The sequence below is a fragment of the Natator depressus genome, chromosome 7 (assembly GCF_965152275.1).
Source record: "Natator depressus isolate rNatDep1 chromosome 7, rNatDep2.hap1, whole genome shotgun sequence".
Classification (NCBI taxonomy): Eukaryota; Metazoa; Chordata; order Testudines; family Cheloniidae; genus Natator; species Natator depressus.
In genome coordinates, this window is record NC_134240.1 from 37,012,539 (window position 1) to 37,025,305 (window position 12,767).

At 46.1% G+C, this 12,767-nt stretch overlaps 1 protein-coding gene and 1 long non-coding RNA gene across 5 annotated transcripts in view; both read left to right on the forward strand.

Moving 5' to 3' along the window:
- The first annotated feature begins 538 nt into the window (after positions 1–538).
- Positions 539–6,729, forward strand: LOC141991507 (uncharacterized). Its single transcript, XR_012640380.1, has 3 exons — positions 539–592; positions 4,373–4,410; positions 6,470–6,729. It is a non-coding gene; the product is annotated as an uncharacterized LOC141991507 (long non-coding RNA).
- Positions 6,730–11,971: 5,242 nt separating this feature from the next.
- The window catches only part of RAF1 (Raf-1 proto-oncogene, serine/threonine kinase), a 92,614-nt gene continuing 91,818 nt past the window's right edge, over positions 11,972–12,767 (forward strand). For 2 of the 4 annotated variants that reach the window (XM_074958148.1, XM_074958152.1), the window contains exon 1: positions 12,028–12,105. The gene's annotated coding sequence lies outside the window, so the exon portion shown is untranslated. Of the gene's footprint in view, positions 12,106–12,767 lie in introns of all 4 variants that reach the window. The other 2 variants (XM_074958149.1, XM_074958151.1) reach the window with 2 other exon arrangements.

Sequence of the window (12,767 nt, forward strand, 5' to 3'; positions counted from 1 at the left end):
TATCCAGCTCAGCTATGTGCCGCTTTGGTCCCAGCTCCAGTGATTGCTAAATGGCATGGTACAGTTTCCTACAATGGGGGAACTAACAAGGCTGCAATCCCTTGGAATCTGCGGCAGAGGATAAACAAGTACCTCTTGGAAACTTTCCAGAACTTCTCTCTGGAGGATTCCCTGCTGGTCTCGATGTCCATTGAGACCCTGGTTAGCCATGCAGATTAGCTACACAGGGCAATGTCCAGCTCACAGAAAATACTACCTGCCTCCCACTTTTCGATTCCCTACACAACCCACAGCAACTTACCCGACGTCTCATCTGCTCCTGCTCCTGGCTGAGCACTTCTGGCATGGAGAAAAGTTCCTGGCTGCCTGCTGAACCGGGCAACCCCGCTGGGAGAACAACATCCTCTTCTAGTTCGACTTCTTCATCCAGAATTTCAGCCTCCGGGTTACCTCCTCTTTCCGCTGCCTGCGAAGTATCCACGGGGCTATCAGCGATGGAGGTGGGGTCACCACTGAGGATAGCATTCAGCTCCTTATAGAAGCGGCAGGTCTTAGGTGCACCACCAGAGCAATGGTTCTCCTTTGCCTTATGGTACGCCTGCCTCACCTCCTTTATCTTCGCTGTGCACTGCTGCATGTCCCAATCATAGCTCTTTTCGCACAAGCCTCGATAAATTTGCTTTTATGCGTCCCAATTGCTACAGGTCAATCGCAGCTGTGACTGAACAGACTCCTCTCCCCATATACTGATCAGATCCAACAACTCAGAGGTGGTCCAAGTGGGGGCGCGTTTGGTGCAATAGCCAGCCATGCTGACCTGGGAAGCCACCTGGGAATCTCCTCTGGGAAGCCAGCAAGCAGGAAATGAAATTTTAAATTCCCGGGGCTTGCAAGGGGGAGGGACAGGTTGGCTGCAGGGCAGTGGAGTTAAACCACCGACCAGAGCAATAGCATGGGAATTGTGGGATACTTTCTGGAGGCCAATAAAGTCGGGGAAAAAAAAGCTGTGGTGTCTACACTGGCTATTTGTTGACAATAAAGGAAGGGGAAAAGACAAAAGTCTCTCACTGGGGTGGTAGTTTTTTGTCGCCAAAACTAGGTATCTGTTTCGAAAAAAAGTCATATTGCAGTGTGTAAACTATCACTGTTTTGGCGACAAAACTTGCCAGTGTAAACAAGCCCTTTGTCTCAAGAGATAAACAAGGTACTAAAACAAATTGTTTTGACACTGGAAATACATTTTAAAAATAGGGCTGTTAAGTGATTAAAAAAATTAATCACGATTAATCATGGGATTAAAAAATTAATTGCAGTTTTAACCGCACTGTTAAACAATGTTAGAATACCATTTATTTAAAAAATTTGGGGGGTTCTATATTTTCAGATATAGGCTGGGAGCTCTGGGCTTCAGCCCTCCTTGGGGCATCAGCCCGCTCAGAGCTCCAGGCTTCTGTCCCTCCACCACCCACAGAGCTACAGACTGGGGCTTCAGCTCCTCTACAGCTCCAGGCTGGAGTTTCAGCCTGCCTGCCTCCCCACCCACCTTGGAGAGCTCTGGGCTGGGGCTTCAGTGCCTCTGCCACCGATGCGTCCCTCCCCACCCACAGATATGCAATTAATGCATTAATTTTGTTTTCAGTTAATTCACAGGCATTAACTTTTATTAACTGACAGCCCTATAAAAACCTATTTCAAAATATACACTGGAGTGGAGTGCAATATAACTATAGCAACCATATACAATTGACAGACTGTTATACCTAAGCTTGTCTCATAAGGGCCATGTGGCAAAGCTACACTGGGTAGAAGAAAGGCATATTTTACTTAGAGGACCTAAAGCGTGAGATTTCTCTATTCTTATAGCACATAACTATAGCAACATAGATTGTGAGTTAAATAGGTCCTTACTAAAACTAAAAAATATTTTGAGGTTAGATCCTGCAAATGGATCTGCCCAGGTACACCAGTGTGGAGTCTGACTTAAATGGGCTCTGGATGACTGCAGGAGTCTGCCCACATGGGTCCATTTGCAGGTTTTAGCCTTATCTTGAAGGTAATGGGAGATCTATGTGAAGGAAGATTGCAGGATTTAACCCACCACTGATGATAAATTTTAGATTGTAAACTCTCTTGGGGAGAGGGAGGAAGGTGTCTAGTGCCTAAAATGTGCTAGGTGCCATTTTAATAAAATAACAGTCCTCTTTAAGATCTAGCTGTTGTGACTCACCATGGGAGAAAAAGTATATACTGTAAATAACCCAAACAGCAACTATTCATGTGAGTATCAATTACTGTAAAAGTTTAGCATTGCAATACTCTTGCTATTTTTCTTTAATCTTACCTCCAGGACATTTTGGGATGAACCAATGTAAACAGCTTTATTCCTTTTTTTTTTCCATTCCAGAAAAATCAAGCTTGCTGCCTTGATAGTAGCTTCATATTTAGGATGTCCCATTGCTGTGCATTAAACATGCATGCAATCTAAATTTAAAATGGAGGGGGGGGAAATAATTACTCTTCCACTATCTTTTACCACACCAAATACATAAGGGCCACAAATCCTTTTAAGGCTTAGCTGTAAAATATAACAAAGCTACAAATAGCTGCAATAATAAGCTCCTTCTTAGTGTGTCACAGCTCTTTTTTTGAATAGCTTACCTTTTAGATTTTCATCGCTTGGTTTAATGCCTTGATTTGTTCAAGATGCTTTCTTTACAACCTATTTACCTTGGACTTCTTTTGTACCCAGTGATATAAATACTCTAGGCTGAAGGTAAAAGTGAAGTACTGTTATAGCCATTCCTCCCTGAGAACTTTGTGTGTGCACTTATTTGTCTTTGCTTTGTTACTTTTTTCACTTAGCCCTGGTAGACACTTAAAATATAGATTAACCTAGCTGTGTTCTCAAAGGCATGAAAAATTCCAACCCCTCTGCCCCCCATAGTTAAGCCAACGTAACACCTGTGGTAGATGCTGCTAGATCAATGGAAGAATTCTTGTGTCAACCTAGCTACTGCCACTTAGGGAGGTGGCTTACCTACATCAATGGAAAAACCCCTTCCACTGATGTAAGCAATCTACATTATGATGATACAGCAACATAGCTGCAGCTGTGCCACTGTAGCGTAGATATGCTCTAACAGTAGTCTTGTCTGTGCTGTTCCTTGTAGTTTATCCATATTTGTTTTTATCTATGTATTTATTTAAATGCAGTGAAATTGCAATTAAATGGTGTGGAAAGTTTAAGACCAATGTTTTACAGTCATCATTTGAGAATCTTAAAGCAGTTTAGAAACTAAATCGTATAATCCCAGTCAAGTAGATGAAAAATATACGTACTGATATTGCACATAGTAAACTGAGGCACAGAGAAGATAATTCTCAAGATCACACAATGATTAGTGGCATTCCTGGGAATGGAACTCAGGAGTGCTGACTTCCATTCCCTCACTCTAATCACTGGCCACACTACTTCTCACATTTGTACATAGTGAGATCTTCTGTGATGTTCTGTCTGAAGCTGTATCTGGACATAATAGAGCATGACACAAATGAAGTGAGAGACTCTGTATTGTACTGTCAACCTAAGCAAACATGAACATGAAACAAATCAACCCAGAAAGACACTAATAACTTCTACTTTATTTTGACTGTTTATTTTTTTTTCCACTTCTATTTTTGTGTTGTGATAATTTTGTTTTGTTGCTCAATTTCCTTGTTCTGGGTTTCTTTTTCTTTGCAATGGCTATATTTCTTTACAATGCTTCACTGTTTAGCTATTTGGAATTTGGCTTAGTTTGTTCCCTACATATGTTCACTTTTTCTATAACTGTGTGGCTTCTTCTCTCTCCTATAACGGTAAGCTTTGTGTGGCTTCTTCTCTCTATTACAGGTTTAAAAATTAATCAGCAGTCTCTTATCAATATCACTTATCGTGGGATCACTTTCCCCTTTCCTCTCTATTTTTTCTTGGGTTTCTTTTGTCTCATGTTGTCTTGTTTATCTCATATTTTACAACTCTTTTTATAAAGTGCACAGCGTAGGCTCTGCCAGAACCTATCTCCTTGACACAGTATTATACAAATTAAGTATGTCTGTATAACTAATGTTTAAATGGCTTAAAATTACTTGTTTTTCTGGGCCAGATTTTGCAGTCAGATATGCATACAACTCCTATTAAGGCCTTGAGAGTTGTATACGTGCATCTGAGGGCAGAACTGGACACAAGGTTTAATATAACAATTTAACAAAAACTACTCTACAGGAAAAGTTCAGTTCATGTTTATAAAACATGCCTTTTGGTGTGTGTCAGGGTCTTGCCCTTTGGAGATATCATATCGATTTTATTTCTTGATCTTTTTTCTTTTTGCAGGAGAAGCCTGTGGCAGTGGGAAAGAGGGGAGAATAAAGGTATGTCTACATGGGAAAATTTTACCAGTTATACTACTATAGTTAAACTGTTATAATGCCCCATGTGGACACATTTTCTGGTATGAGTGCCTTTTTTTTTTTATGGAGCTTAAACCCTCACCAAAATGACATAAATTAAACTAAAATAATACACTTAGGCCAGGACTACACTAGAAAAGTTTGCTGTTATCACAATGTTGGTAAGGAGGGTGATTATTTATTACATTTTTATACCAGAAAAATCCTAATGTAGATGCAGTTATACAGGCTAATAATTTTATCTAGCTGTTATATAGTGCTTTTCAACAGTAGATCTCGAAGTGCTTCACAATCTTTTAATGTATTTATTCTCAAAAAGTGTATTTATCAATATAGCTTATTTTGTTCTGGCAATTGGCATAAGCTATGTTGTCAAAAGCATGGTTTTGCTAGTATAAACTGCATCTACACTGGGAGAGTTTGCTGGCATATCTATGCCAGCAAAGCTTTTCTAGTGTAGGTTAGTCCTTAGGCTGGCATAAATTTCCACACATAGAGGTATACTGCTATATTGGTTTAAATTCACACCTTAGTTGTTTATACTGGTATTTTCCTGTGTAGACAAGCCCTAAATATGACTGACTGGAAAAAACCTCCATGCCATCACAGGCCTATTTAGGCAAGAGTTACTGGTGTTGAGTTAACTGATCTGCAGTTAACATGATTGTAAATGCAAACATATATGCTCTACAAAGTATTGTTCCAGGACACAATGTGGCTGAGACTTGACTTACATTAGAAAATTAGGTTGGTTAAACTATGTTGGTCAGGGGTTTGAAAAATCTACACCCTTGAGCGGAAAAGTTAAGCTGACCTAAATCACTGTGTAGACAGCGCTAGGTCGGCAGAAGAATTCTTCTGCAGACCTAGCTAATGCCTCTTATGGATGTGGATTACCTAGCTAACAGGAGAATCCCTCCTGTTGCCATACGTAGTATCTACACTGAAGCACTATGGGGGGGCCACTGTAGTGTTTTAAGTATAGACAAGCTCTGAGCCTTTGGGCTTGTTTCCATTAAACTTTTATACTGTGAGTTAATTGACTGCTAATTAACTTGAGGTACTTAACACATTTGCAAAGGCTAGTCTTACACACTTTCCATACATTTGTTCTAGGCTACAACTGTTGCTTAACTAGTAAAGTTTACAAACTTTAAGCCTTGCAATCCAGTCAGCTAGATACAAGAAATATATTGATATTACAGATCTGTAAACTGGTAAAGAACAAACATCTGTAGCCCAGAACAAACATGTGAGAGGTAATATCTGGTAGTAATACACAGCTCTTATATTATGCTTTTCATCAGTCGATCTCAAAGAATTTGTCAAATTTTAATGTATCCATGCTTGCAACACCCCTGTACAAGAAGGCCTTACCTAACATCACACAGGAAATCTGTGGTGATCAGGGACTTGAATGCAGGCTTCCCATGGTCTAAGCTAGTGCCCTAACCACTGGACAATCCTTCTTCCTCTTAAAAGTCTAGTGTACAGACCGGAAAATGGTATTAACACAAGTTAATGTGTACATACAGATGGCTGGAGGGAGGGTAATACAGTGTTGCCACCTCTCACGATTTTTTCATTAATAGTGAGGTTTGGCCAGGGCTGGAGTGAGGCCATGTCTACACTACAAACTGTGGTAGACACAAGTTATGTAGGCACACAGCTGCCAAAGTTTGTGTATCACTCAAATGCATGCATACTTGGTGGCTTGCTTTGGTACAGTATGTATTCACCTAGCATGCTTGCGTCCATGTAAAGTGCAGTGCTCCACAGATAAGTATCCTGGTGCAGTGTCCCACATGCTGCCAACTACTGCAATGTCTTTTTTGGGAATTTTTCACAATGTGTTGTGGGATAAAAAGGATTTGCCCAGGGATGTCTGGGAGCTTCAGGTAAACTTCCTAGCATGCAAATTTATCCATCCCATAATGCCATCCAAATCCCATAATTTTCATGCCTTTAAAAAATCCCACAAACCTGTATAGCACTTTTCATTGTCTCCTATCTCTGACAGGAGCATGGAGCCTGCAGAGTTCTGCGCTATTCTCATGAATGTTGCAAATACAGGATGCATGATTCTCCTGTATTTACAGACCCACAGGAAGTACTGCAACAATGGGGAACATGTAGATTTCTTTGCAGACAGTTTGCTGAGAAACAGAGAAAAATAATTCAAGGTTGTTGGTGGCATTCACAGAGCAGCTGCAGACACAGGAGTGCAGCTTCTAGGGCTGAGAAATGAGCACTGACTGGTGGAATCACATCATAATGCAGGTTTAGGATGATGAGCAGTGGTTGCAGCATTAGCATCCAAAAGGCCACATTTTTAGATCTGCGTGCCAAGCTTGTTCCAATCCACCAGCATATGGATACCAGAATGAGAGATCCATTAACAATGGAGAAGCAAGAGGTGATCGCACTCTGGTAGCAATCCTGTACTGAAAGCTTCCAGTCAGTGGGAAATCATTTTGGAGTTGGAAGATCCTCAACTATGGTGGAGGCCATCATCATGCAAGCATGTAGGGCCATTAACCATCTCCTGCTAATGCAGGCCTGTAACTCTCAGCAACATGCAGAGAATTGGGGGAGGGATAGCTCAGTGGTTTGAGCATTGGCCTGCTAAACCCAGGGCCATTTAGGGATCTGGGGCAAAAATTGGGGATTGGTCCTGCTTTGAGCAGGGGGTTGGACTAGGTGACCTCCTGAGGTCCCTTCCAACCCTGATATTCTATGAATAATGGATGGATTTTCAAAAGTGGGGTTCCAGAACTGCAGTGGGGCAGCAGACTGCATAGGCATGTATATCCTTACTTGTGGCAGCAGCCCACTTTTCTACAGAGTAAACCAGGGGTGGGCAAACTTTTTGGCCTGAGGGCCACATCTGGATGGGGAAATTGCATGCAGGGCCATCAATGTGGGGTTGGGGTGTGGGAGGGGTGCAACAGGGGGCTCAGGGCAGGGGGCTGGGGCGCAGGAGGGGTGCAGCAGGGGGCTCAAGGCAGGGGGTTAGGAGGCTCAGGACAGGAGTTTGGGGTGCAGGAGGAGTGAGGGGTGTGGGCTCCGGCCCTGTGCCGCTTACCTGGGCCCCTGGGGGAGGTGGGGTGCAGGTACCTCCCTGAAGCTCCCATTGGCTGCAGTTCCCCAATCCCAGCCAATAGGAGCTGAGGGGGAAGGTACCCGCAGGCGAGGGCAGCTCACGGAGCCCTCTGCCCCCACCCCACCCCAAGGGCCGCAAGGACATGGTGCCGGCCGCTTCCGGAAGTGGCGTGGGGCCCATGGCACCACAGGGTGGCAATCCTGGATCTGGCCCGTAGTTTGCCCACCCCTGGAGTAAACCAACAGAAAGGGCTACTTTTCTATGGTCATGCAAACATTGGTGGATCATGGGGGGGATGTGTCATTAATATTAATGTGGGCTGGTGAAGGAAGGTGCATGACATTTGCATTTTTAAGAACTCGGGAATGTCCAGAAAATTGCAAGCAGGGATGTTTTTTTCTGACTTGTGGATTACCATGGGCAATATCGAAATGCCAATAGTGATTCTGTGTGACCCAACCTTCCCTTGTTCTCCTGGCTCATGAAGCTGTACACTGGCCACCTTAACAGCACCAAGGAAAGATTCAACTGCTGGCTCAGCAGCTGAAGAATGATAGGGTGGTTTTGGTGGATTGAAGGGACACTAGCAGTGTTTACTCACTAGAATAGATCTCAGTAAGAAAAATATCCCAATGGTTGTAGCTGCCTGTTATCCTGTATAATGTCTATGAATATGATTTTGTTATACTAAAATAAAGCAAATTTCACAGAACAATCATAGGGAAAAATGTACAAAATCAGGGTATGATTATGGGAGAGCTGAAGCCAAAGCCTGAGCCCTGCTGCCTGGGGCTGAAGCTAAAGAAAACATGGAGATCTGTTAAAGTCATGGAATCCATGACCTCTGTGACCAAACTGTATCCTTAATAATGACTCTGAGAGAAAGGGAGAAAAGCTACTGCCAGGATGGAGGGAAGATGTGGTTCTGCTATCTGCTGAGTTTGAACAGCCAGACACAAGGGCTATTACAAGAGCCCAACATAGAGCTGTGTAATTGACAGAGGCTTTGAAAGAGCACTTTAATGGTCAGAGACAGTATTGTTCTGTGGTGATATTGTCTGGGCCTGCAGCTTTGGGTGCTGCTAAGAACTGTGTAGTGCTTGCTATAAATTTATAAATATGACTTTGTGTCTTCCTAAAGCTCTGAATTACTGTATGTGGTTTTTATTGTGCATTTACAAGTATGGTTTGTTCTGACTACCGCTATACATTCTGCAAAATTTGTTGTGAACTAATACAGTAATTTGATTCTCCAAAATATAGAATTTTAGGGTGGGGAGGGAGGAGTGCAGAAATATGTTAAAAAAATTTTTTAAAAAAAATCCAAAGGCAACATATATAAAATTTTCAATGTAATGGGACAAAAATTTAAAATGAGAAAGGAAATAAATGCTTATGTCCATTTGAGTGCACAAATGTAGCTCATTATTGTTTCACATAAACTGACCTGTGTGAACCAAAGCTATTGTATGTGAAACAGTGGTTTTCCTTACTGTTTCCTGGCATGCAGTGGTAGGGGTAGTAATGTGACATGTGATATGTTGGGGGATATAGTGAATGGCAAACATGGAGTCCTCCAAGGACTACAGAGGGTGGAGAGTCTGGGATTTTTTGACCTACAGAGCTCAACCAAGGTCTGTAGCATTTAGGATTGCTGCCTGAGAAGACCCTTTATGTCTTGGTGGCATTTTCTTCTCCTTATCCTGTTGGGACTCCTGGGCCCTGTTTCTTCTCCTCTTTCTCTATGCTCTTAGTCATATTGGCCCTCCAAGCCCTTTGTTTACAGTCCAATGCAGCACTGGCTTGACATGTTCTGCAAGATCCTGCTTCCCTCATCCTCTTTCTTCTCCTCCTCAGGATCAGGTGTTCTACAGGCATGGAGGGGCACCCTTCAAGGCTGCCATGCCAGATGTGTCATTGGATTTACAGTCACAATGCAAAGGGAAAAACGTTTCAAAACTCCCTTCTCTTATTCTGATAAATACTTTAAATAAGAAATGCTGATTGACACTTTAGCTTTAGAGTGCCTTGGACACAGCACTGCTCTCCAGCCCCAACCATGGTGCGTATGGCCTACCATGGACTGGGGTGGGGAGGAGGGATTTTCTGTTACATGAAGCTATAAAACTTTGGTCCCTATGGGTATAGGGCAATGGCAGTGAATGTTGGCACTATATCCACAGGCGGTGGTGATTTTAGCTGATCTCACTCCTGAGTGTGTCAAAGGCACAGAGAACACAGTTGTTACTGGTTTCCTGAAGCCACCGAGGCCCATATACCATGAGCCTGTTTACTGCAATAGTGCCATCCAAACTCATCACAGAGTGGCAGGGAAAAGTATCCTACCATGGAGGAAGAAATAAGGCAGCTATCCTTAGAAAACTTATGGAGATCTTCTACAGTCCTCACCCAGAAAATTGAACTGAAATCTCTAGGAGGATAAAACAGATATCCCCATGTACATAAATGAAGTGCTTGCATAGCCCCTCTCCAGCCTACCCCAATAGGGGAAAGAAAAGCAGTTGCCAACTTTACCTCCATTTGTTGTGTCTCTACTTCTTCTCATAAGAGTAAAATAATGAAAAGTCAGTATCTTTTTTCTTGTTAATGTGGGGATGGGATGGGTGCCATCTTTACATTTAAACATTGTAAGGAAAAACGAATAGACACACTTACCCAAGTTCCCTTCCCCTTCATCAGGCTCATCTACATTTGCCTGGTGACACTGGCTAGACTGTGGCAGTCTCAAATAGCTCCTGGCTTCCATGACTGGAATCTACCACTTCTTCTCTTCCTTCTCCCCACTGTTCAAGGCAGGGGTCCCTGTCTCAGGGTCCTTTAGGTATTCACAGTGGGCTGAAGTGTGCTGGTGGGGTCTCTGCAAAGCATGGCATGTAGTTCCTTGCAGAAACAGAAAGTCTGTGGTGAAGCACCCAGATCTACTGTTGTGCTCCCTCACCTTGTGGTTTCCCTGATGCCAGTGTCTTTGCTTTCACACCGCACTGCTCCTGATTCCTGTCATACCCCTTTGCCTGTGTAATCTGCTCACGTGTAAAATGTCCATGTTTCTACAGGTGGCCTGTAGGTGTGAATGCACAGGAGAACCATTAGTTCCTGTCTGATCCAGGCAGGAGCAAAACTAGTGCGCGGAGCTGCCATGGTCAGCTGGGCGGTTGCACACAACAAGGGTGAGCTACTAGCGGAGGTGAAAGTGGGCCAGTACGGTGTACCGGTAAGAAGTTGCCACCGGTATGGGCCCATACACAGCCAATGTTAAAGCGCTGCTGTGGCAGCATTTTAAGGACTCTCCTGGGAGGGCTGCCAAAGGTGTTGGGGGGAAGGGGCAGCTCTCCGGGGCCTGGTGATTTAAAAGGGCCTGGGGCTCCCACAGCAATGGCTGGAGCCCTGGGCGGCACGGAAGGGTTGGCTGGTGGAGGCTGACCCCCAGCTCTGCCTCTTCTGGGGTCCCAGAGCCAGGCCCCATACAGGTGAGCATTTTATGTTACTTTAACCCTGGCTGCTAGGTATGCTTGCCAAGGTGGGCAATCAGGAAAAGGCATTTCAAAAACACAGGGGAGGTTGTAAAGACAGGAGGGTGATTTCTGGTCGGTGAGCCTTGAGCAGTGGAGTTTAAAAGTGTGACTAGCAGTCAGTGTAATGGAATGGGGCAGTGTGGGCCAGCTGCTGGAAGACTGGGAGGGTCAACACAGGTCCTGCAATGGCTACACAGGCACTGCGTCCTCCTCAGAAGGTCGATGATGCCTCTACACTGTTGAGAGGGTGGTTTTCCTGCATGTTGCTGCTACACGGGCTGGAAACAAATTTGAGCACAGACACATCCACAAATAGGTCACCGCAAGGAAACGAAAAGCGCCCAGCCTCGCTAGTGGAAGCTAGTCTCTCACGCTGACAGAAGCAGCGCCAGCTACATCCAAAACTGCAGCTACTGGGGCGGGTGTGACACCCCACTGCCAGGCTACTTCCCCCAGGGGAAGAGCAGAGAGCTCAGCAGAGCTCTGGCAGGCAAGCCGAGCTCGCCTCTCCTCCCTGCAAGTAGCCAAAGCCCCTGCATCCCGGAAGAGGCTGAAGCGGAGGGAGCAGAAAGAAGCGAGGCAGAGCAGCCAGCTGTGAGTAAAGGGATCCCGCCGCAGCTGCTCCCGGAGGACAAGGGCGAGCCCCAGCCCCCAGGAAGCGCAGTGGCGGCGCGGCAAGGCGCATGGTCGCACTGATTGTCACAGAAGAGGGGCGGGCAGGGGCTGTTGTCAGACCCCACTCCGCACGTAGAACCGGAGTCTTTCTCCCCACCCGGCTTCCCCTGCTCTCAAATGGCGACTTGGGTCGCACAGGGGGCGGGGCAGAAGGTGGGTCTCATCGATGGCTCGGCGGTCTGGGCTAGCGGCGGGGGGAGGAGGAGGAGCCGAGCGCCGGCCTGATCGATGGGCTCGCGAGAAATGTCTCGCGGAGGGTGAGGCGGCCATTTTAGATGGGGAGCGGAACGAACGGCGCTGAGTGAGGAGCGAGGCTGGGGGAGCCGCGGAGCCTGCGTGAGGGAGGTACGGGCAGTGCGGGGGCCAAGGTCACTGAGGGGGGTGGAGTAACGGGGGTTCCCTCTCCCTCGGCCGGGCTCCCCTTCCCAGCTCCTTTCCCTGGAGCGGAGTCAGCGGTTCCTTGCCCCGTTGCTGAACCCCGGGGACGCTGACCCGCCCGGGGAGGAGACGCCGCCCCGCTGGAGAGCGGGTGTCAGCGAGGTGACCCTCTCTTCCCCCGACATAGGCGGAGGGCCCTGGGCTGCCCTTGCGCTAGGAGCGGTGAAGAGACGGGACCGGACGGGGGCAGCCTGCTGGAGCCGTTTGTAGCTGGGTCCCTGCCTGGCTTGAGCCCTGAGCAGGGCGCTCCAGGCGCAGTGGCCTGGACCCAGCACCGCGGAAGGGGACAGGGACGGGGAGGGGGGCTCCTCCGTCTGTAGGCGCTGTGGATCAGGGGAGGGGTGGCCCTTTTGCCTGGCGGTGTCAATGGGAGCCCCCCAGAGGTGCCTGGGGGCAGAGAGAGTATTCCCTCCTGCAGGGAGAGACGCTGGAAAGCGGGGCTGTAGCAAGGGGTTTGTGGGGGGTGACATTAGCTAAGTGGCCGAGTAGTGTGGGGCGTGCCATGTAGCTGAGGAGTTTGTACAGCCCTTCCTATTTTAGTTTGTTTCTCCTTCTCCATGGGTTTTTTT